The sequence below is a fragment of the Canis lupus genome, chromosome 5 (assembly GCF_048164855.1).
Source record: "Canis lupus baileyi chromosome 5, mCanLup2.hap1, whole genome shotgun sequence".
Lineage (NCBI taxonomy): Eukaryota > Metazoa > Chordata > Mammalia > Carnivora > Canidae > Canis > Canis lupus.
In genome coordinates, this window is record NC_132842.1 from 34,634,427 (window position 1) to 34,656,008 (window position 21,582).

General features: G+C 45.3%; 1 protein-coding gene across 3 annotated transcripts in view; it reads left to right on the forward strand.

Moving 5' to 3' along the window:
• The first annotated feature begins 954 nt into the window (after positions 1-954).
• LARP4B (La ribonucleoprotein 4B) overlaps positions 955-21,582 on the forward strand; it is a 94,329-nt gene continuing 73,701 nt past the window's right edge. The window contains exon 1 of one of the 3 annotated variants that reach the window (XM_072825982.1): positions 955-1,012. The gene's annotated coding sequence lies outside the window, so the exon portion shown is untranslated. Of the gene's footprint in view, positions 1,013-1,062; positions 1,210-1,809; positions 2,151-21,582 lie in introns of those variants that run through there. The other 2 variants (XM_072825980.1, XM_072825981.1) reach the window with 2 other exon arrangements.

A 21,582-nucleotide genomic window follows, 5' to 3' on the forward strand; every position in this document is an offset into this window, starting at 1 on the left:
CGGGGTGAGGGGGGCGTGGTTCCGGGGTGAGGGGCGCGGTTCCAGGGTAAGGGGTGAGGAGGGTGAGGGGGGCGGGGGGCGCGGTCCCGAGTGAGGGGGTGAGGGGGGCGGTCCCGGGGTGAGGGAGTGAGGGGGACAGGGGGCGCGGTCCCGAGGTGAGGAGGGTGAGGAGGGTGAGGGGGGCGGGGGGCGCGGCCCCAGGGTGAGGGGGGCGGAGGCCGCGGTCCTGGGGTGAGGGAGTGAGGGAGTGAGGGGGACGGGGGGTGGGGGCGCGGTCCCGAGGTGAGGAGGGTGAGGGGGTGAGGGGGTGAGGGGGGCGGGGGCGCGGTCCCGGGGAGAGGGGTGTGAGGAGGGTGAGGGGGTGAAGGGGTGAGGGGGGCGGGGTCGCGGTCCTGGGGTGAGGGGGTGAGGGGGGCGGGGGCGCGGCCCCGGGGAGATGGGGGTGAGGAGGGCGGGGGGGTGAGGGGCGCGTGGGGCGCGGCCCCGGGGAGGGGGGGTGAAGGGGTGAGGGGGCGGGGGCGCGGTCCTGGGGTGAGGGGGTGAGGGGGGCGGGGTGTGAGGGGCGCGTGGGGCGCGGCCCCGGGGAGAGGGGGTGAGGGGGTGAGGGGGTGAGGGCGCCCGCCGACCGCTATCTGGGAGCCAGGAGGGGGTCGCCGTACCCCGCGACAGCGCCGCCTCTCCAGGTCGCAGCGGGGGCGGGGGCGACGGCGGGGCGGGGCGGGGTTGCGTGCGCGCCCGCGCCAATCACAAGCGCCGCCGGCAGGGGCGCGCGCACGGAAAGGCCGGGAAGCGGAGGGGCGGGCCTGGTGCCGCGCGCAGCCAATGGGGGCGCCCCGGCGCCATGACGTGAGGCTCTCCCGGGCGCTGAGCGCCAGTCGGCTGGCGGGGCCGGTGAGTGCGCGGGCGCGCGGGCGCGCGGGCGCGCGGGGCGGGACTTCCGGCGAGCCCCGGAAGCGGGAGCTGTGTGTTCTCATGCGAACGGGAAGGAGCGTTGGGGCGCCGGAGTCGCGAGGTTGAGACATTTTCGGGCCCGAAACGGGAAGGAGTCGCGGCCGCCCGCCGCCAGCCCGCGCCGCGCCGCCCCCGCCGCTCGTCCGGGCCGGCCGCGCCCTCCCCGCCCCTCCCTCTCGGCCCGTCCGCGTGTGGCGCGGTCGCCGGGCACCGGGGCTCCGGCGGTCGGCGGCCGGGCGGCGGCGGCGCTGCTGACAGGTGAGCGCGGCGGGCGGCGGGCGGGCCGCCGGGTGCCCCCGCCCGCGCCCCCGCCCCGGCCGCCCGCTCGGACCCGCGGCGCGCCCGCCTGTCACGGGCCGCCATCTTCCCGGAGGACGCGGCGGGCGGAGTGCGGGCCGGGCGGGGCGGGACTGCGGGGCCGGGCCGGGCTGCGGGGGGCGGGCGGGGGCGCGCGGGGCCGGGGCAGGGCCGCGCCGCCGTCCGGCCCGCACTGCGGAGGCCTCGCCCCGCCCGCCCGCCCGGGGCCCGCGCGCCGCCGGCCGGGCGGGGAGCGGCGGGGACCCGGGCACCAGGAAGTGGGAGCCCGTGCGGGCCGCGCCGGGGCGGCGGGAGTGCGGCGGGAGGGGTCGGCGCCCGGCCTCCCCCTGCAGCGCGACGCCTCCCGGGCGCGGGCGGGCGGGCGGGCGGGCGGACAGTTGGCCGGCGCGTGCGAGCCGCTCCCGGCCGCGGGTCGTGTCCCCCGGGCGGTGGGGCCGGAGCGGGGCAGCCGAGCAAGCGGGAGGGGGGGGGCCGGGGGGGAGGGGGGTGCAAGTTACCTTCCTTCTGGAAAGTTTTTTTTCCTTCTCTTCCCGTATTTTTTTTTTTTTTTAAAAGCTGGTCTCTCGAGTTGCGTGGAGAATTTGCAATGCGCTCGAAATAGGTGCGAAGTTGTCGTTTGCAGGGGGTGGGGTGGGGTGGGGGCGCCGCTCGCGTCCTGCGGTGCAGGCGGCGCACTGTGCAATCTGCACACTTCCCCACCTGCCTGCCTCCCTCTAATTTACCGTCGGCCGGCCTCGGCCTCCTCTGCACAAGTCGGGGTGCGTGGGGCTTCGGCTCTGCTCTGCACCGGGAGGCGGTTTCCTGAATCCGGCCGCGGGTGACCCCTCCGAACTCAGGATTGCTCGGGTTGCCGAGGTGGGGTATCCCCACAGAGGCATCAGGTCAGCAAGCTTATCATCATTTCAGCCGTAAAGGGGATTGGTGCATTTCCTTTGAAACTTGCTTTTGGGTTCGAAATGACTCTCCTCATTCTGTATTTTGGAACATTAATGGGAGCTGACTTGTTTCCATGAAAGGATGTCCTGGCTTCTTATTGATGAAGCGGTGACTTCTGCTGCTTCGCTTTTCTTCATCCAGCCCCGCAGGGCTGTCCCAGCAAGTCCGTCTGGGCCGTTTTTACTGCTTATTTTCATCACTCGATTTTTTTTTAACGAAAACTTGAAAGTGTTATTTACCGCACTGCTGTTTTCAGTATTCTTTCTCTATCCATTCTGATTTGCTGGACAGTTTTTTTGTTTGTTCGGTTTTGTTTGTTTGTGGGGTTGTTTTTGCTTGATTCCATGTATTTGGGCAGAGAAAGCAAGTTCTGAGGATAAAATGTGTATTCTGAGCAAAGGACTTCTATATCTGAGTGGGAGCCGGAGAGAAAATAGGTGATAATGTGATTGCTAGCATTAATTTAATGCATTCTGTACAAGAGTAGCTGAAATTAAATGGCAGCACATTGAGGGAGATACTTGATTTTATTTAAAATAAAAGATTTTATTTTTCCTTGGGGCTCCTTAGGGAGCATGCTTCAAAAAAAGTTGAGCATTGGAAAATTTATTGAACTTAACGATGATTTCTGCAAATAAGCACAATTTTGACAGACCTAATTAAACTCTGTGAAAACATTCTAGTCACTTGTTTTTATGAAACAGTCTTCGCATATCCTAACACGTCTATCCTAACAGTCTTCACATATCCTAATTCTGAAATACGTAGTGCAAGGCAGGAGCACCAGGTTAAGAGTAATAGAATAAGCCGTGCCTTGGAGGAGCCCCACTCCCGCAAGTAGATTGCAACCGTATTTACAGGTTTTTGTAGGGAGAGACCTGAGGTCCGTGTTACCAAGAGAAGTGGCCGACGGACTGCTTCCACTGTTACTTCAGAGTGTCATGCTGGGCTTCATACTTTCCATAGTGATAAGTAGGATTATTATTTAGGTCTTCTACTTTTAGTAACATGTGCTATCTTTATGATGGTCCCTAGAGATCTTTAAAAGCTGTGTAGGGGATCCCTGGGTGGCGCAGTGGTTTGGCGCCTGCCTTTGGCCCAGGGCGCGATCCTGGAGACCCCGGATCGAATCCCACATCGGGCTTCTGGTGCATGGAGCCTGCTTCTCCCTCTGCCTATGTCTCTGCCTCTCTCTCTTTCTCTCTCTGTGACTATCATAAATAAATAAAAATTTAAAAAAAAAAAAGAAAAAAAAAAAGCTGTGTAGATACATGTTACTTTAGATTGTTATTGTCCTCAAGTTCAAGGCACAAGTTTTAAGTATGCTTTCATAATCCATGGTTGTACATTCACAGAGTTTTCTCCTACTTAGGGATTTTTTTCAGATAAATGCAAGAAAATCTCAGTATATTCTTGTCATTCCTCCTATAAGGCCATTGACTCAACCTGTTTCTAATGGGCAGAAGAAAACAAACACTGAAGTTGTTTTTATGGAAAATACATTGTTAAAAACAGACACTGTTGCTGGGCATTGTTGCTTATGCTGTTTTCTAAAACTTTATCCTGTGAAGAGTTCTCTTTTTTCTGTAAGAGCTAATTTTAGAGTACACAGTAAATGAGGCACTGCCTTCTGAGAGCTTTCAACTCACCAGATATGATTGTAGTTTGCTTCAGTTCAGGCTGCTGCTGCTTGGTGCACTCGGTGATCTCCCCAGAGCGACTCTATTTCCCCTGGAGCTTCTTACAGGAATATGGAGTTATAGAGGGAGAGCCGTCAGGTTCTCTTATTAGAAGGAAGGAAAATAACTCCAATGTGGACATTTTTTTTTTCCCTAACATTCCAACACTTTATTTTTTCTGCATGTCAGCGTCTTTAACCTTTAGGAACAGCGAAGAGAAGTCTTAACTTGGCTCACATCTCCTTCCCTATCGTCCCCCGCCCCAAAGTCCCTATTGTCCCTTTAATAGTTCTATAAACTGTCTTTTCAGCACTTTTCTGGTGATGCTTTCATGGCTGAGTTATAAGGGCTGCAGGTGAGTGATGCCACCACTTCTGGGCCTTCTGTCACAGTCTGGTTTTCTCTTCAGCATCCCCCCTAATTCCCTGATAGTGAGACCTGGGTCAGGAGTACATTGTGTTAACACAAAAGACATTTCATATTTAGCTCAAATTTGAAAGCATGCTACTTAATCTTTGGAGAGGGTTTTAATAATCGTTGAGATGCGACTTAAGCTTCAGTGAAAGTGTTCTTTACGAAATCTGATATGCACACATATTGGCTTGGAAACCTACAAGTTAGGTAGCATTTATTTGTGTGAGAAAAATAAAGTGTCTCTTTCATTTACAGCACACCATTTTAGTTCCACTATGGCCGGAGGTTGTTTTAAAGGCGTATCCTGGTTGTCAGGCCTTTTTAAAAAAAACTCATCAGTGACTGTCCCCTGTCTAATAAGTGAGAAACGCCGAGGGCCAGGCTCCAGGGCCCTGGGCATTTCTGCCTCCTCCTTGCAGGCTGCCTCGCCCTCACCACTGCCTCTGCCTCAAAACCGTGCTGTTGCCTTTGCTCTCTGTAGTTTCTTTGCCTGAAATAGAATTTTTTTTTTTAACTTTGCTCTTTAATCCATCCTTATAAAGGTATTTCAGGAGTCCTTCAGGAATCCTTGCCTTCATTTCTAAGGTGCTTAGAGTGCTTCTCTGTTTCTGTAGCACGTCAGGCACAGCACCTGATGAATTAATGTAAGCTCCTTGTGGGTGCGATCCTTTCAGGTTTGTAATCTCTTTGCCCAACTCAGGTCCAGGTACCCTATACAGACCTCCTTCGACTTAGGATATACCTAAGGTTATAGGTTGTAAATACTGTTAAGTTGGTTGTAGGTTGAAAATAATGTTAAGTTGGAAATGGGTTTCATACACCTAACCTTTAACATCACAGCTTAGGCTTGTTTACTTTAAACCTGCTCAGAACACTTAATATTCGCCTGCAGTTAGTGCAAAATCATCTAACACAAAGCCTGTTTGTTCGTGAAGTGTTGAATATCTCATGTAATTCCTTGAATACCATAGTGAAAGTGACAAACCGAATGGCAGTATGGGTGCCGGACGGTTGTCAGCGAATCTCGGACGGTTGTCAGCGAATCTCGGTTGTTATTCCTCTGATTGTGGGGCTGAGTGGGAGGGAGCCTGCTACCTGGAGCAAGATCAGCATTGAAAATTTGAGGTACAGGGCAGCCCTGGTGGCACAGTGGTTTAGCGCTGCCTTCAGCCCAGGGCGTGATCCTGGAGACCTGGGATCGAGTCCCGTGTCGGGTTCCCCACATGGAGCCAGCTTCTCTCTCTGCCTGTGTTTTGGCCTCTCTCTCTGTGCCTCTCGTGAATAAGTAAATAGAATCTTAAGAAAAAAAAAAAAAAAGAAAAAGAAAATTTGAGGTGCAGTTTCCACCGAATGTGTATCATTTTTGCACCATTGTGAAGTTGAAAAATTATAAGTTGACCCATCATAAGTTGGGGACCATCTGTAGATGTTTAGTAAACTTTGCTCAGCTAGATGGAAAAAGGCGTGTCTAAAGACACCTTTCATTTCGGTTGTAAGGAAATGATTTGCAGATTGTACAATTGCATGCCTTTGTAAACATAAAAATTTTCACTTGAAATGAGTGCAATAGAAAGTGCACAGTCATATTTACAAAATGTTTGTGATTTGATAGTGATATAGTGCATACTGCATTGTGGATGGAGTAATTTTCAAATTTTTTATTTTTGAAAGATTTTATTTAATGAGAGACGCAGAGAGAGAGAGTCAGAGACACAGGCAGAGGGAGAAGCAGGCTCCCCACAGGAAGCCCAATGTGGGACTTGATCCCAGGACCCCGGGATTATGCCCTGGGCTGAAGGCGGCGCTAAACCACTGAGCCACCCAGGTGCCCCTTTTTATTTACTTTTTTAAAGATTTTATTTATTAGAGCACAAGCAGGCTCCCAGCTGAGCAGGGATCAGTCCCAGGAATGACCCCATGCAAAGGCAGACACTTAACCTACTGAGCCACCCAGGTGCCCCTGGATGGAGTCCTTTAATCATGTGACATAGATTGTGTTCTTTCTTAGTCTTTAAAAACTTGCCCTCTTGGGGATCCCTGGGTGGCGCAGCGGTTTAGCGTCTGCCTTTGGCCCAGGGTGCTATCCTGGAGACCCGGGATCGAATCCCACGTCGGGCTCCCGGTGCATGGAGCCTGCTTCTCCCTCTGCCTATGTCTCTGCCTCTCTCTCTCTCTATGTGACTATCATACAAAAAAAAAAAAAAAAAAACTTGCCCTCTTGATAACGAATGCCAATTTCTTTGGCTTTAAAATTAAATTATAGGGATCCCTGGGTGGCGCAGCGGTTTGGCGCCTGCCTTTGGCCCAGGGCGCGATCCTGGAGACCCAGGATCGAATCCCACGTCAGGCTCCCGGTGCATGGAGCCTGCTTCTCCCTCTGCCTATGTCTCTGCCTCTCTCCCTGTGTGACTATCATAAATAAATAAAAAAAATTAAAAAAATAAAATTAAATTATATTACCCTAAAACAAACCAATTACAATAGTGAAAACATAGTTTTAAACTTCATTGGATTTTTCCATTTTTCATCCCCTGTGGAGAGTCCTTGCCACAGGGTCTGGTAGGAAACACAGAGTTCATGCCTTCCTTGAGCAGGTGTTTTTGGTCAGTAAGATACTAGCAACACAAAGACAAATGATGCCAGAACTTTTCTCTAAGGTTTGCGGTCTAGAAGGGCTTAGGAAAGTGAGTTGTTTTATTTAAAGCCAAGCAGACAAGCATTTGGATTCTTGCAGCTTCCATCTGCAAGATGTGTTGATGGCTCTCAGCACCACACTCCCTTGAGTGGTCTCGCTCTTGTATACAGTTGTATTGCTTCAGCACATCCTGTGGCAGGCCCCCTCATCTCCTTTCCCCGCCCCAGCTTTTTTTTTTTTTTTTTTTTTTGGTAACTCTTACTACATTATAACATACCGTGTAATTTCCGTATTTTATGTAGGGTCTGGCTTCTGGTGTTCAAATGTTAACTCTGTCAGGGTGAGGGGTTTTATTTTGTTCACTGACATGAACCCACTGGACCTTTGAATGGTACAGAATAGTCACTAAATAATTCATGAATAAATCCTTGGGTTATAAAGATGAATAAAAGGGATGGATTGCCCTCCTTTTTGGAGCTCACAGTCCATGGAGGCAGGTAAATGACCACATAACCACAGATGAGATCCATATACATTGGGCTGGCTGTTGTAGGCTTGAGAGGACCAGGAGGTTCCCTGAGGAAGAGTGTGGTGGGGCAGAGTCAGCCTGCCGGGCAGAGGACCGGTGTCAGCGACTCTCAGCACATGGATTTGCTGAGAGTAAAGGAGGGCCTGTCGATGTAGCAGCTGGATCGCACAGGATTTAAGCCATCTCAGGATAGGTGAGAATTTTGCTTTGTATCCTAAGAACAGTGGAAAGCACTTGGAGGGTTTTCAGCAGGAGAATTACATGACCGGAACTGCCTTTTTAAGTGATTATTCTGCTTTAAGGAGAGGAAGGAAAGGGCACACACTGACGGGTATTACTCGACCCGGAGCGAGGTGGAGGGAGGGCCCTTGTGTTTATTCTTGTGTTTGTCACGGTGGAAAAGGCCAAGCCCTGGCCTAAATGAAGAATAGCTTGTTTAGAAACTCTTTGGTTTGTATTAGATAGACATAATGTTTGTTTGTTTGTTTATTTATTTATTTATTTATTTATTTTTTGCTTGTTTTTAAAGATTTTATTTATTTATTCATGAGAATACACAGAGAAGAGAGAGAGAGAGGCAGAGACACAGGCAGAGGGAGAAGCAGGCTCCACGCAGGGAGCCCAATGTGGGGGACTCGATCCCGGGTCTCCAGGATCAGGTCCTGGGCTGAAGGTGGCGCTAAACCGCTGAGCCACCTGGGCTGCCCCAATTCTGTTTTTATTTTTCAAAAAGCTTTGTTTTATTGTCAAAGCTCAAAATATAAGGGTAAAAACATGATCGGTTCAGTACAAATTTATAAGTTAATTACAGTTCTCTGAACATGTTAAACATCCCCTTTTCAAATATTTTTTTTCTGAAAATATTGTGTCCTTTAAAACCTGTTCTTCAAAGACTACTTTCTGAACAGTTCTTTTTTTGTTGATTACATTATCTCTTTCATCCTTAAATCTTACCATCGGTGTAATTCCTGTCTTACTATAGATATATGTATGTATCCCCCAGACTATATAGTACTGTCATCCATTACTGTCTGGCTTTTCTCTACTCTGCAGAGTCGTGGAGTTGTGTGAACCTTTGAAAGGAGACTTGAAGTCCCTGTGGAAAGTTACCTTTTAGAGATCGAGGCATTTAGAATTCAAAACCATTTTCCCTTTACTTGTGTTTTCAGGAGGTAAAACATTCAAATAATGGATAGTATGCTGGTTGTCATTTAGTGCAGAAATTTAGGATGAACTTTTTGGATGAAACTTTCCCTAGGATTACTAGAAGTTCCATGTTCCTTTTTGATCAATATCTGTGTCTCCAGAGATTCTTGTTTTCAGACGCTAGTGCTCTTTCTGGTTTTCTGTCAACAGGTCACTTGAGTACAGACCATTGTACAAATGAGTATCTGATGAATCAGCAGTATGTTCTTCACACCTCACACACAGGGCGGGCCTCAGTGAAGAGCAAAGGTCCAAAGACTGTAGTAGCTCACAGCACTTGGGGCTCTTCACACTTCTTTGTATATGTTGATGTTTACATTTCTTCTGCTGAAATCCTTCCCTTTTAGGCCTCTGTGCAGGAGAGTTAACCCCAGGCATGAATGGACCGGGGAAGAAAATACATTTGCCACACACAACTGCAGAAGCAGTCAGGCGTGCAGAATGTACGTCTTTGTGACCCGGTGAAACTGCACTGGCAGAGTGAATTGCGTTCCTGCACAAGAGTGCCTTGAGGTCCTAAATGACCCTAAGTTTTAGTAGTCTCCATCGGGCCAGGGACATTGTTGGTGTTTTCCTTTGAAGTTCAGAATATTGAGAGTGTGCTTGTCATTGTGAAGGTTTTTGATCTGTTAACTCTAAGTTTTTCATGAAATTGAAGATTACAGTTCAAGGTAAGAAGCCATAGATCAGATGTTTTTCCAGGGTTATTATATGGCCACAAATTTCATTAGTAGGTGATTATGAGCAGAGCAAATAAAAGTTGGATCATTAACTTCCAATTTACATTCTGGTGCATTGGTGCAGTTAGGTAAGGTTATTGAAAACTTGTAAACAATATATTTACCAAGTGTTTAATCGTAATTATGGTACATTTAATCAGCCTTAATCCAGTTGCATAGAAAATTTTGTTTTCATCAGCACCATTTTTCACTGTGGAATTACAAGGAGGGAAACCTTTCATTTAATGCAATTCATACAGTTTCAGTGGTTAGCACTTTAGGACAGTCATTCTCGGAGCCTGTTGTTTTATGAACTGAGACTTGATAACTTGTTTATGAAAATAACTGCCAGAGAAGAGTGTAACTCTTGTTGCAGTCCTAGGATTTTGGAGCTCTGACACTCAGACCCGTGCTCACAGAAGTAAGTTTAAGGTCAATGCAAATACAGCGAGTTAGCAGGTGGCAAAGCCAGGGCTCTCTGCCTTTGGTGTCCTGTCTGGGCTCAGTCCTGTGTGGCACTCTAATTACAGAATTCACAAAATATGCTTCTGAACAGTAGGATTTCAAAAACTGAAATTGGTGAAAGTGTTAACATTATGTATACTAGAATTTTATTTTATTTAAATATTTATTTATTTATTCATGAGAACACAGAGAGAGAGGCAGAGACACAGGCAGAGGGACAAGCAGGCTCCACACAGGGAGCCCGACGTGGGACTCGATCCCAGGTCTCCAGGATCAGGTCATGGGCTGAAGGCGGCGCTAAACCGCTGGGCTTGTATACTAGAATTTTAAATTGGCATTTTACTGTTTTTTTTTTGTTGTTGTTGTTGTTGTTTTGTTTTGTAAGACTCTTTTTTTTTTGTAAGACTCTTAAAGTCGCTATCAAAATGTGTATTTATTTATTTATTTAAGTATTTTATTTATTTATTCATGAGAGAGAGAGAGAGAGGTAGAGACACAGGCAGAGAGAGAAGCAGGCTCCACGCAGGGAGCCCCACTTGATCCCGGGTATCCAGGCCCTGGCCCTGGGCCAAAGGTGGCACTAAACCGCTGAGCCACCCGGCTGCCCCTGAAATATGTTTTTAAAAACACATTTGAAATAACATTTATTTTAAGAAAATTAAGCATATTTGTCATTCTAGATAATTTAACTTACTGGCTTTAATCAACTTGGGAAGGCACAAATAGGTCTTCCAGTTTGTATCTCATATTAAGACTGCAGTTTATTTGTTGTCTTAGAGAAATAAAATTTGAGAAATTCCTGTACATTCAGTGGTTGCCTTCCTAAACTGCACAGACAGTTCTACCCTTGACATCCATGCTGCTGGTGCAGGGTTCATGTTCAGGCTTTGGATGTGTCAGCACCTGTGTTCATACTCCTCTCTTCTGCTGCTGTAAGGAGGAGCTCAGACCTAAGAGAGGGTTACTTGGGTGAGCACTATACCACCTCTCCTGGCCTTTACCCTCCTCAACAACACTTTTCCTTGCTTCCTAACAGCCTGGATCTTGCCTATAGAATGTGAGAAATGAATGCAGATTGCCACAGTTCTCACCCTCAGCAATGTATTTGGTTTAGAATTCAGAGGACCCAAAATCCTTGCTTGTTTTTGTTTTTCAGAACACCTCATTTGCTCTTTGGAAAACTGAGGCCTAGAGACAGTTTGCTTCCCATCACATGATCAAGAGGAGAAAATGGGGTCTGTCTAGTTACTTGCTTCTAAATCCATTGCAAACAAGACCCAACTGTTAGAAAGCTTAGGTGTCCTACATATGTGTTAGGTCCAGGTAACCTGATAGATTGGTGGCCTGTGCCACACAGCACAGCTAAGCTGCAGAAATGCTGGTTTTAACCAGAAAGTTTTAATAGTACTTTTTATAGTGCGTATCCTTGGAGCTGGGGTACCCCACACCCAGGACTGAGAAAAGTTCATTTACCTTGCTGAAGAGTCATTCAGAATTACTGGAGCCGATGCTGACTCTGATAGTTTGCTTGGAACTTTTATGGTGTTATTAGGTTCATCTGTTGAACTATGATCCTAACTGGCTGAGGATTATTATCCAGTTATTTCTAAAATAGAGATGATAGTATGCCTAGAATACATATCCTTTGGTATATATCAGACTGAAGGATTATCTAAAGTAGTATATATTTTTGAACTCCCAACTATGGAACTTAAATTCTTTTTTTTTTTTAATTTTTTTATTTTTTATTTACAATAGTCACACACACAGAGAGAGAGAGAAGAGGCAGAGACATAGGCAGAGGGAGAAGCAGGCTCCATACACCAGGAGCCCGACGTGGGATTCGATCCCGGGTCTCCAGGATCGCGCCCTGAACCAAAGGCAGGCGCCAAACCGCTGTGCCACCCAGGGATCCCTTAAATTCTTTTTTATGAGTAGTGTCACTTTTGTTAAGGAACACTTCATTTTAGGTGATATTCATTGTATTTCACTATTTTCTGATTAGCACAGTCATGTTGGCAAAGGTGAAAGCGTGTTCAGTTGTCATACCTTGTCTTGGGCCCTGGCTGCTACTTTGTGAGTCAGTGTGGTTTCATGGCTCCGCAGGTCCAGCCTCTGGCTGCCTAGTGACTAGTAATGACTGTATTGGTTTAGTCTCTGCTGTGCCTGCCCTAAACATGCACACAGCAGGTGAGATGAGTGCCCAGGGGCTCTACCAGCAGGTAGCGGGGAGTCGGGGTCTGGGCGAGCCTCGAGCCCCTGCTCCTGACCCCCTCCTCAGATGCCCAGCCTTTTGTTCATAAGTCCTTGAACTTCTGAGTCTCTTTTTAATATTTCTGGTATATATGTCTGTTTTTCCAGTGGAAGGACTCAGCTTTCAGCAGATTCTCAAAAAGATCTTTGACCTCTCCCTTCAATACAAGTAATAGTTTTTAGCATGTGTTTGCCACTTGGGAACTTGTAGGATTTGTTATTTTGATAATGAAATATGATTTTTTGTTTGTCAACATGACTTTGTATTTAACTCTTCTATATGTTTAGATTCCTAGTACACACAGATGGACACATATACACATAATCTAGAGAGTATATGAAATGAAAATGAACCCACAATGATTTTGCCCCAACCTCAAAGTACTGCCTTTTCCCACATGAACACATTATTTGTAGTATGCAGCAACAGAGGCTTTTACTTGGAGTCATCATTTTAAACACAAGAATTTCTTCTTGAGTATTTATTGCATGAAAGACACAGTGACTAAACACATATTTCCTGAGATTTTACTCTGCCAGGTACTGTGTCAGGAATATACTCAGCATTGGAGAGCCTGCATTTGACGTGCACTGGGTGTGAAGGGTTTGCTACCCAGGCAGGGGGCCAGGTGGAGGAGGGGTCCCAAGTGCAGACTACAGGGTGGAGGACGGTCTGTTTCAGAAAGGCCATCTGTGAAGAATTGGTGGGTTGGAGACCTGGAAAAAGTTGAGGTAATAATTTGGTTCAGAGACGATGGTTATCTGAGCAGTTGACAAGTAATAGAGACAGAGATGTAGGCTGCTGTGAGAGGAAGAGGTTAAAGGTGTATTTGTAGGTTTCTTGTGTGGGCAGCTGGGTAGATGATATGCTCTCTTTCTTTGAGATGGAGGGATTGTCGGTTTTTATTTGTCTCAAATGAGAAGGGTGGTGGGAATGGATTTTTTTTTTTTAAACAATGGACTTGGAGGAGTCTGTAGGTCAAGTTTGTTCATCAGATGCTTGCTTAGTTGCACTGATACTCGGCATGTGGTGTTAACTGAAGCCATGAGAACTGGAGCAGAGGAGCACAAGTCAGGCCCGGAGAGGAAGGAGCTGCAGGTGCGGCTCGGTCCCAGGGAGACCGTAGTGGCCCGCTGCCTGCTCCCCTCTGCCCTCTTTCTCTACCTATCAGTTAAGTTGTCACTTACAAAAGCCAGTTCAGTGTGTTCCCAAACTCATTCGGGAACTTGTACACCTTATTGCAGTTAAAGATTTGATTAGTAGACACTGATAAAAATAGTGTAGAAATACTCCTATGAGAACTAATCTGAAAACTTTGTTTCATTAAAAACAAATCACTAAGAAAACTATTAACTTAGGTGTGTGGGTAAGATACTCATAAAAAACTGGAGAATGATTCTAGGAGGACTATACCATTCATTATTTTTTTTTTTTAACTAAGTTGCACTTTAAAGAGACAGAGACATAGGTGATGCATTATGGATGTGGTTTGTGTGAGAAAGAAAAGGTCTGATGGACTGGCTCAGTCTAAGAAAAAGGCCCAAGTGAAGGGGCATATGCAAGGTAAAGTGGTTAAGGGTTCATGTGTCAGTTTTCAGGGTTGCCTACTTTAATGTACTGTTACTTCCAGTCACAAAGGGCAAGAGAGCTTTCCTGAACTTAGTGCGGAAGACAAGCATCATGGCAGATGGGAAGGGAGGAGGAGGAGGAAAGCATGCCTGCAGGCTGAGGAAGAGAGGCCATGGGTACATCTTAGCAGCAAGCAGGCCATGGGTACATCTTAGCAGCAAGCAGGCCATCTTGTCAGAACAGCATCCTTGGAGAGGCTGCATCCTGCCTGGGAGGCCCCCGGCCCCGTGCTGTTGTTCATCCCTGTCCCTACTTCTCTGTCCTTCCCACTTGTCTCCCTTGTATGTTTCTTGGTGATGGCTAGGCAACACATGTTTTGAACAGTGCTGGGTGGAAGAACTGAAGATACAGGAAAAGAGGAGGAAATGGGATCCAGACCACAGGTGGAGGACCAGTGCTCCTTCAGTTAATATATTATTTTTTCTCCAAACCTTTGATAAATTAGTGAGAAAAACTTGTTCATTTTCATAAAGTTTTTTCAAGTTACGTTCAGGCTGTATTTGGGTCCCTCACCTTGACTTATGAGGTCTGATTTTCAAGAGTTATGTAGAATTATGATTGTTACAGACTATTTCCTTTTCTTTCACCAAAGTGCTAAGAAATAATGCATCTGTTAGGAATACCAAATTCAAGAAAAGAGGGATGCACATTAATGGGAGTCTTGAAATGAGACATATTTTATCACCACATAGAAAGCTGTGAAATGGTATTTTATTTTATTTTTTTTAAAGATTCATTTATTCATTTACTAGAGAGGGAGAGGCGGAAAGCAGCGTGAGCCGGGGAGGGACAGGGAGAGGGAGACTCTCAAGCAGACTCCCCGCTGAGTGTGGAGTCTGACACAGGGCTCCATCCCAGGACCCTGAGATCATGACCTGAGCCCAAATCCAGAGTCGGACAATTAAAAACTGAGCCACCCATGTGCCCCATGGCCTTTAATTTTTAAGGAAGATGATTTGCCTGTTCACATAACAGGATTTTAGGGAATGTCTGTGGGTCTGTAGTGAGGACTTGGGGAAGGTAAGTTGTTATCTTTATCTGTACCATCTGTTGGATCAAACAGCTCTTGACTTAGAGCCCAGCACATACCCTTGGGAATGTTTTCATGACTCCCTGAATTTCATTGTCCTTCATTTGGAGAAAACTATACATTCAAGATGTTCTTGCTTTGTTTTGACATATTGGTTATTGATTAACATAGGTCAGAACTACCTTTTCCCAAAGCAAAGCTTTTTTTTTTTTTAATTTATTTTTTTATTTATTTATGATAGTCATACAGAGAGAGAGAGAGAGGCAGAGACACAGGCAGAGGGAGAGGCAGGCTCCATGCACTGGGAGCCCGACGTGGGATTCGATCCCGGGTCTCCAGGATCGCGCCCTGGGCCAAAGGCAGGCGCCAAACCGCTGCGCCATCCAGGGATCCCGCAAAGCTTTTTTAAAAAAATTTAACATCCTTGAAAACTACATGTTTACTACAGGGTGAAGAAGTGAAAATAGTCTGTCAGTGGCAGGTTTACAAGCTTTTTGTTGTGTTGGTTTATTTTATTTTATTTTTTTTTTAAGATTTTATTTATTTATTCATGAGAGACACACATACACACATAGGCAGAGACACAGGCAGAGAGAAAAGCAGGCTCCAGGCAGGGAGCCCGATTGCGGGACTGGATCCGGGGACTCCAGGATCACGCCCTGAACCAAAGGCAGATGCCCAAACACTGAGCCACCCGGGCATCCCCTGTTGTATTGGTTTAAAAAAATTTTTTTTTTTTTTACGTAAACCACTTTATTTTTTTATTTTTATAGATTTTATTTATTCATTTGACAGTTCAAGGAAGTAAGCACAAGCAGGGGGAGCAGCAGTGGGAGAGGGAGAAGCACACTCCCTGCTGAACAGGGAGCCTGATGCAGAACTGGATCCCAGGACCCAGAGATCGTGACGGCCGAAGGCAGATTCTTCATTGACTGAGCCCCGGTACACCACTTTATATATAGTCCCAGACTTCGGACAATTTTATCACCTCTTGTTCGGATTCTCTGGTGCCCTCCTAGGCATAATCAGCATGCCGTAGTTGGAGCAGCACAGGGTTTGAGTGTGCTGTGAGCCACTGCCAAGCTCTGATGCTCTGTCATTTGCTAACATGCGTGACTTCTAGGATTGCTCACCACCATCCCTGTCTTACATCAGTGTCATTGCTTACAGTTGAAAAGCTGTAGTTATGTGACAGTAAATTGGGAAGGGTAATAAAATGCTTTTGGCAGTTGTCAAAGAAACGGAAAATGCACAAGAAGATTGGGGTGAATGGAGACTTTTCCTTTGCAAAGGGTTGAAGCAACGCCCTATCCAGAGTCCTATCTAGAGTCCTATCTAGATTTCGTTTTTTGAAGAGGACTTCGGGTCTCTTAAAAGACTTTTTTGTGGTGTTGATTCTGACATTTCCTAGGTGCAGGTATTTAACAATACTACATTTGGCTGTCTGCATTTTTTGAGTTCAAATGTAAATGAGAGAAGGTGAAGATTTTTTGGGAGAACGTGGATCATCTCAAGAATATGATCCCGTGTTCAAAATGAAGTTAACAAAACTGCGTCATAAAGCAAGGGAGAGCTACATATATGCAATTCCCTAGGATAAAAATAAATTCTGATAGAGATTGAATGAGGAAGTTCTGCTCTTTGTCCATGAGGTGAAAAATACAGATGAAATGCCAGCAGTAAGCTGTTTTTTCTTTTCTGGACTCTAGGCTTGGCTTGCTATCAGGAGGTTGTGTGTGGCTAAGGGAAGAAATGGCGAAAGTAGAGGTGCACACTGACCCGAAAGTGCCTGTGCAGCAGATGAACCGATGATGCAGGAGTAGGGGCCCTGAATAGGACCAGAGCAGTGTCATGGGCTGGCAGCCTGGTCTGCTACTGTGGCAGCTCTGGCTGGCCAGGCCTTGTGGTTTTGCAACGTGGGAAATAGTTCTTAATGGGAAAATGGAAGTCAGAATGCGTTCTAAAACAGGCTGAACTCAGGACAATTAGCTTTTCAACTGTGGAATTGAACATCTTTGTGAAAAAAATCTCTTCCTGTATTTTACTCCTTCCATTTTAGGTTACAGGAAGTAGAATGGCTGCATTGTGTCCTTGGAGGCAGCAGGTTTGATACAGCACTTCTGATGGTGTTTTGGCAGGTGTGTGGATTAGCTGAGCTTGCACCCTATATAGGGTAGGCCTAATGTGGTTTGCTGCCCTTTCCATCTCCTCTTAGGTGAAAAGGTGTGTGTCTGCTTTAGGAGATGCTCTTCTACTGGAGAAGGAATGACTCATGGTCAGCGGAAGACATTCTAGTTTGAGGGCAGAAAGGTCCCATCTCTAAGGATATGACCACCTACCTCAGCTTTGCACCCTCTTTTACAAAGTAACCATTACAAAGTAAGAGATAGGATTTTTCATCTCCATATTTATTGTTTGACTTATTTCTTTTTTTTTTTTTTTGACTTATTTCAAATGATATTTTATTTAGGCTTCCTTATAACCAAATATTGGACTCCTTGCTTGGAGTTTGTCAAAAATACTTAACAACCAGAGGGTTAATGAGATAACCTAAACTCTCTTTTTGTTCTGTATTGTATTTTAACAAGAATTCTAGGTAAAATGATCTTTTCAAATAATTGACCTCTCCACGATAACATTGCCATTCCCCTCCCCTCCCCTCCCCTCCCCTCCCCTTCCCTTCGGTAAGAGGGAGAGGCAGAGGGAGAGGGAAAGAATGAATCTTAAGCTGACTCCACGCCCAGCACGAATCCCAGGGCTCAATGTCCCAACCCCGAGATCATGATCTGAGCTGAAATCAAGTGTCAACACAACCATCTGAGCCACCCAGGCGCCCTGCCACGAACCACTTTATTCATAAAGCTGGAAGGGACCTTTCTCATAGTGTGTGTGGAATTATGAAATAAATTCTAAAAAGCAAGTAGTGGGAAAATTTTTAGGTGTAACTTTTGGGGTTTATTTCTCACATAGATACTTTTCCAGTCCTATATGGCTGAGAAATAAGTGTCTTGTGTCTGATTTTATGCCTTCTCTAGGAGCAGAATCAGGTTGAACTGTAAAAAATAAGTTACTTTTTCCTGCAGCTGTATCTTTTAGTAGAAGCACAGGTGTACACATGTAAAAGGAAGTTTAAAAAATTAATCTGAAGATGCCTTTGGTGGCTCAGCGGTTGAGCGTCTGCCTTTGGCTTAGGGTGTGATCCCGGAGTCCTGGGATTGAGTCCTGCATTGGGCTCTCCTCGAGGAGCCTGCTTCTCCCTCTGCCTGTGTCTCTCATGAATAAATAAAATCTTTAAAAAAAATAAAAAAATTGATCTGGAGGCTTATTGGCAGCATCTGTTTAGGACTCTTTCCCTATTGGATGCCATTTCCAATGTGTAATTAAGCAGCTGCTAAGGTTGGGTTCCTTTCTTTCATTCATCTATGTCTTTGCCACAGTTACTGTGAGAAAGCTTGGTGATACTGAACTGGAAAAAACAAAGAGCCAGAGTAACTGCTGTCCTGGACACAGCTGTCTGTTGCTCTTTAGATGTCCCTACTCTTGAAGCCTGCAGACTCAGTTGGATATATGATTTTTGTAAGGTGCTGTGGAAGGTATAGACTAATTTGCCATAAGACAGGAATGTGCATTTTAAATATTATAGAGCAATGCTGTCAGCTGCTCGGCCGTGAGATAAACAATATAATGCAACCTGTAGCACAGAGCAAGCGAATGGGAACTGTAATTCCTATTATGGTATTTAATTTTCTTATACCTCTATTTAGAGGTGTGCATATTGAGTTCTAAAGGAAAGTTACTAGTATTAACAAATGCCTTTCCAAATCCTACAATGCTATAATTGTGCTTTAATGATTTGATTTAGTTTCATTGACCTTTTCTGTTTTTTTCCAAAGAGTTTTATTTTCAGAGGTCTGGTAGGTAAACTGTCTTTCTACAAACTATGTTTAGACATTGAAAGTAACAAATTTTGGCTTTTCTAATTGATTCTCAAAGAGGATCATATAGTACTTAATTTGGGGCAGTCTCTGAAGTACTCAACCCACCCCCATTTTCCATATTTGGATAAAACTGTTTTTACTTGTTGAATATTCATTTACTGCTCTTTTGTAAAATAATCCTAGGAGTTACGTTTGAGTTGTCTTAGAACTTATGTCTGTATTGTCCAACTCCTTTGCTCAGGTTCTGTCCCTGAACTCCTTCCTCCCAACAGTAAAGTAGTGGAGTTAGAAGATGCCTTAGCAAACTTGACTCCTCCTTCATTTTGTGGTTGCAAATATTGGTATTTGCAATATTTGGTGGTATTGGGCAATACTGCAGCTAAACCACCTGTAAGTGAGTATTACTGACAGGACTCTCTGGGGGGTCAATTGTAACATATCATTGGTGGGATACATATTTCTGCTGTGTTCTATACATAAGGAGGTGAAACACATGGATTTCTTAAAGAGACTCAGGATAGTATGGTTGAGAAGCACAGATGTGGCCAGTGCCTGAGAAACAGAGAAGGCTTTGAGTCCATGGAGAAGGAGTGAGAGAGGAATGGGAAGGAAGCCGCCGAAGAAGGAGGAACATTTCAGGCAAGAAGAATAAAATGTGCAAAGACAGGGAAGTTTTGAGTGGCTGGGTGAACATAGAAGTGGTGACTTGTGACTTCAGAAGAATGTTTTTTGATTGAGAAAAGAGGTCTTCTATTTGGCCCTCATGTAATAGAATCTCATCTCATATGAAATGTTTACATTTCAAGGTCAACTCATAAAGCAAAAACTTACCTATACATTTGAAAATTCCCCAGGGAGGTGCAACATGTCATTTCTCAATGCGGCCAGTTTTTCTTTTGTATTGAGTCAGGTCACTGTTGTTGTATAAAAAGTTGAAGTATTTGGCTTATATTTAGGCACCATGTTGGTTTTTTAAAAAGCGCTTATTTTGGGCAGCCCAGGTGGCTCAGTGGTTTAGTGCCGCCTTCAGCCCAGGGCCTGATCCCGGAGATCCGGGATCGAGTCCCACGTCAGGCTCCCCGCATGGAGACTTGCTTCTTCCTCTGCCTGTGTCTCTGCCTCTCTCTCTCTCTTTCTCTTGTGAATAAATAAATAAAATATTTAAAATAAAAAGTGCTTATTTTAAAATGCTAAAAATCAGAATCTCTGCACTGATGCCTATGAATTATCAGCATAGAAGAGAAGGAATGAAGACCAGCTCAGGAAACTGCAGGTACTTTAGTGGTCGTGTCCTAATGGGCATACTCAGGCGTGGATTGATAGGGTGAGCAGCCTGCACTGAGCGGCCTGCACAACATAGAGTTGAAGAGCAGAAATTATTAGGTGCATGTATGAATTAACTCAGAGGATTTACCTGGCTTTGCGACCTTGACTGAGCTATCTCAACTCATTTTCCCAGTCTGCTGAGTGGGCAGGAGACAGCAGTAAGAATTGAAGTTGATTCAGTGACAAGTAAAGCACTTAGAGTAATCATTGCATAACAGAGGTCCAAATGCTAATTCTCTCTCTTTTTGCATTTCTGGTACACAGACACATCATCTGTGTTTACACACCACCCTTTTGTAAGCAGGAAAAAAAATTCATGTTTAAAAGAATGATAACTTTATTTTGATGGTTTTAGAAATTATCAAATTCTCAAACTGATTCTATCATTGTTATTCGCTAATCTACTGAAGTACACCAAACACGAGTATGAAAATAAGGATTTTAACCTCTAATAGTTTACTTTTTGAGTTATTTCCACATTTTGGCTGTTGTGTTGCTATGAATACTCATGTACCCAGTTTTGGTGATGATACATGCTTTGTGTCCCCTGGGGTATGTACCTAGGTATGGGATGGCTGGGTCATATGATAACTTTGTGTTCAATATCTGCAACTGTTTATTAAGTGCCCATGCCATTTTACATTCCCACCAGCAGTGTATTCAGATTCCAGTTCTTTACATCCTTGCCAACACTTGTTATTTGTCTTTTTGATTATATCCATTCCAGTGAGTTTGAAGTGGTATTTCGTGTTTTGATTTGCATTTCCCTAATGACTAATGATGTTGAACATCTTTTCATGTGCTTATCGGCCATTTATATGTCTTCTTTGGGAAAATGTCAATTCATACTCTGCTGGGGTTTTTGTTTGTTTGTTTCTTGTGGGTTTTTTTGTTTCGTTTTTTTGTTTTTACTTATTTGCCCCTTACAATTGAGTTTTAGGAACACACTCCTCTGTTTCTTTCTCTGTACATATACACTGACCCTTATGAGGTATATAATTTGCAAATATTTTCTTCCATTTCACTTTGTTGGTGGTGTGCTTTGAAGCCCAAAAGTTTTTAATTTTTATGAAAACCAATTTATTTGTTCTTCTGTTGCTTGTGCTTTTGGTGTCCTAAGAAGACATTGCCTCATCCAGGCTCATGAAGATTTACTCCTGTGTTTTCTTCCGAGTTTTGTAATTCTAGCTCTTACATTTAGGTGTTGTTTGTTGGGGTTTTTTTAGTTTATTTTATTTTTTAGTAATCTCTATATCCGATGTGGGCTTGAACTCACAACCCTGAGATCAAGAGTTGCATGCTCCACAAACTAAACCAACCAGGTGCCCCTTATTTAGGTGTTTGATCCATTTTGATTAATTTATATAGAGAGAGTGTTGTAGAGGTCCACCTTCATTCTTTTGCATGTAGATATCCAGTTGTCCCAGCACCATTTGTTGAAAAGAGTTCTTTCCCCATTGAATGGTCTTGGCACCCATTTGAAAATGAACTGACCATAAATGTGAGGGTTTATTTCTGGACTCTTGAATTCTGTCTACGATCTGTATGTCTCC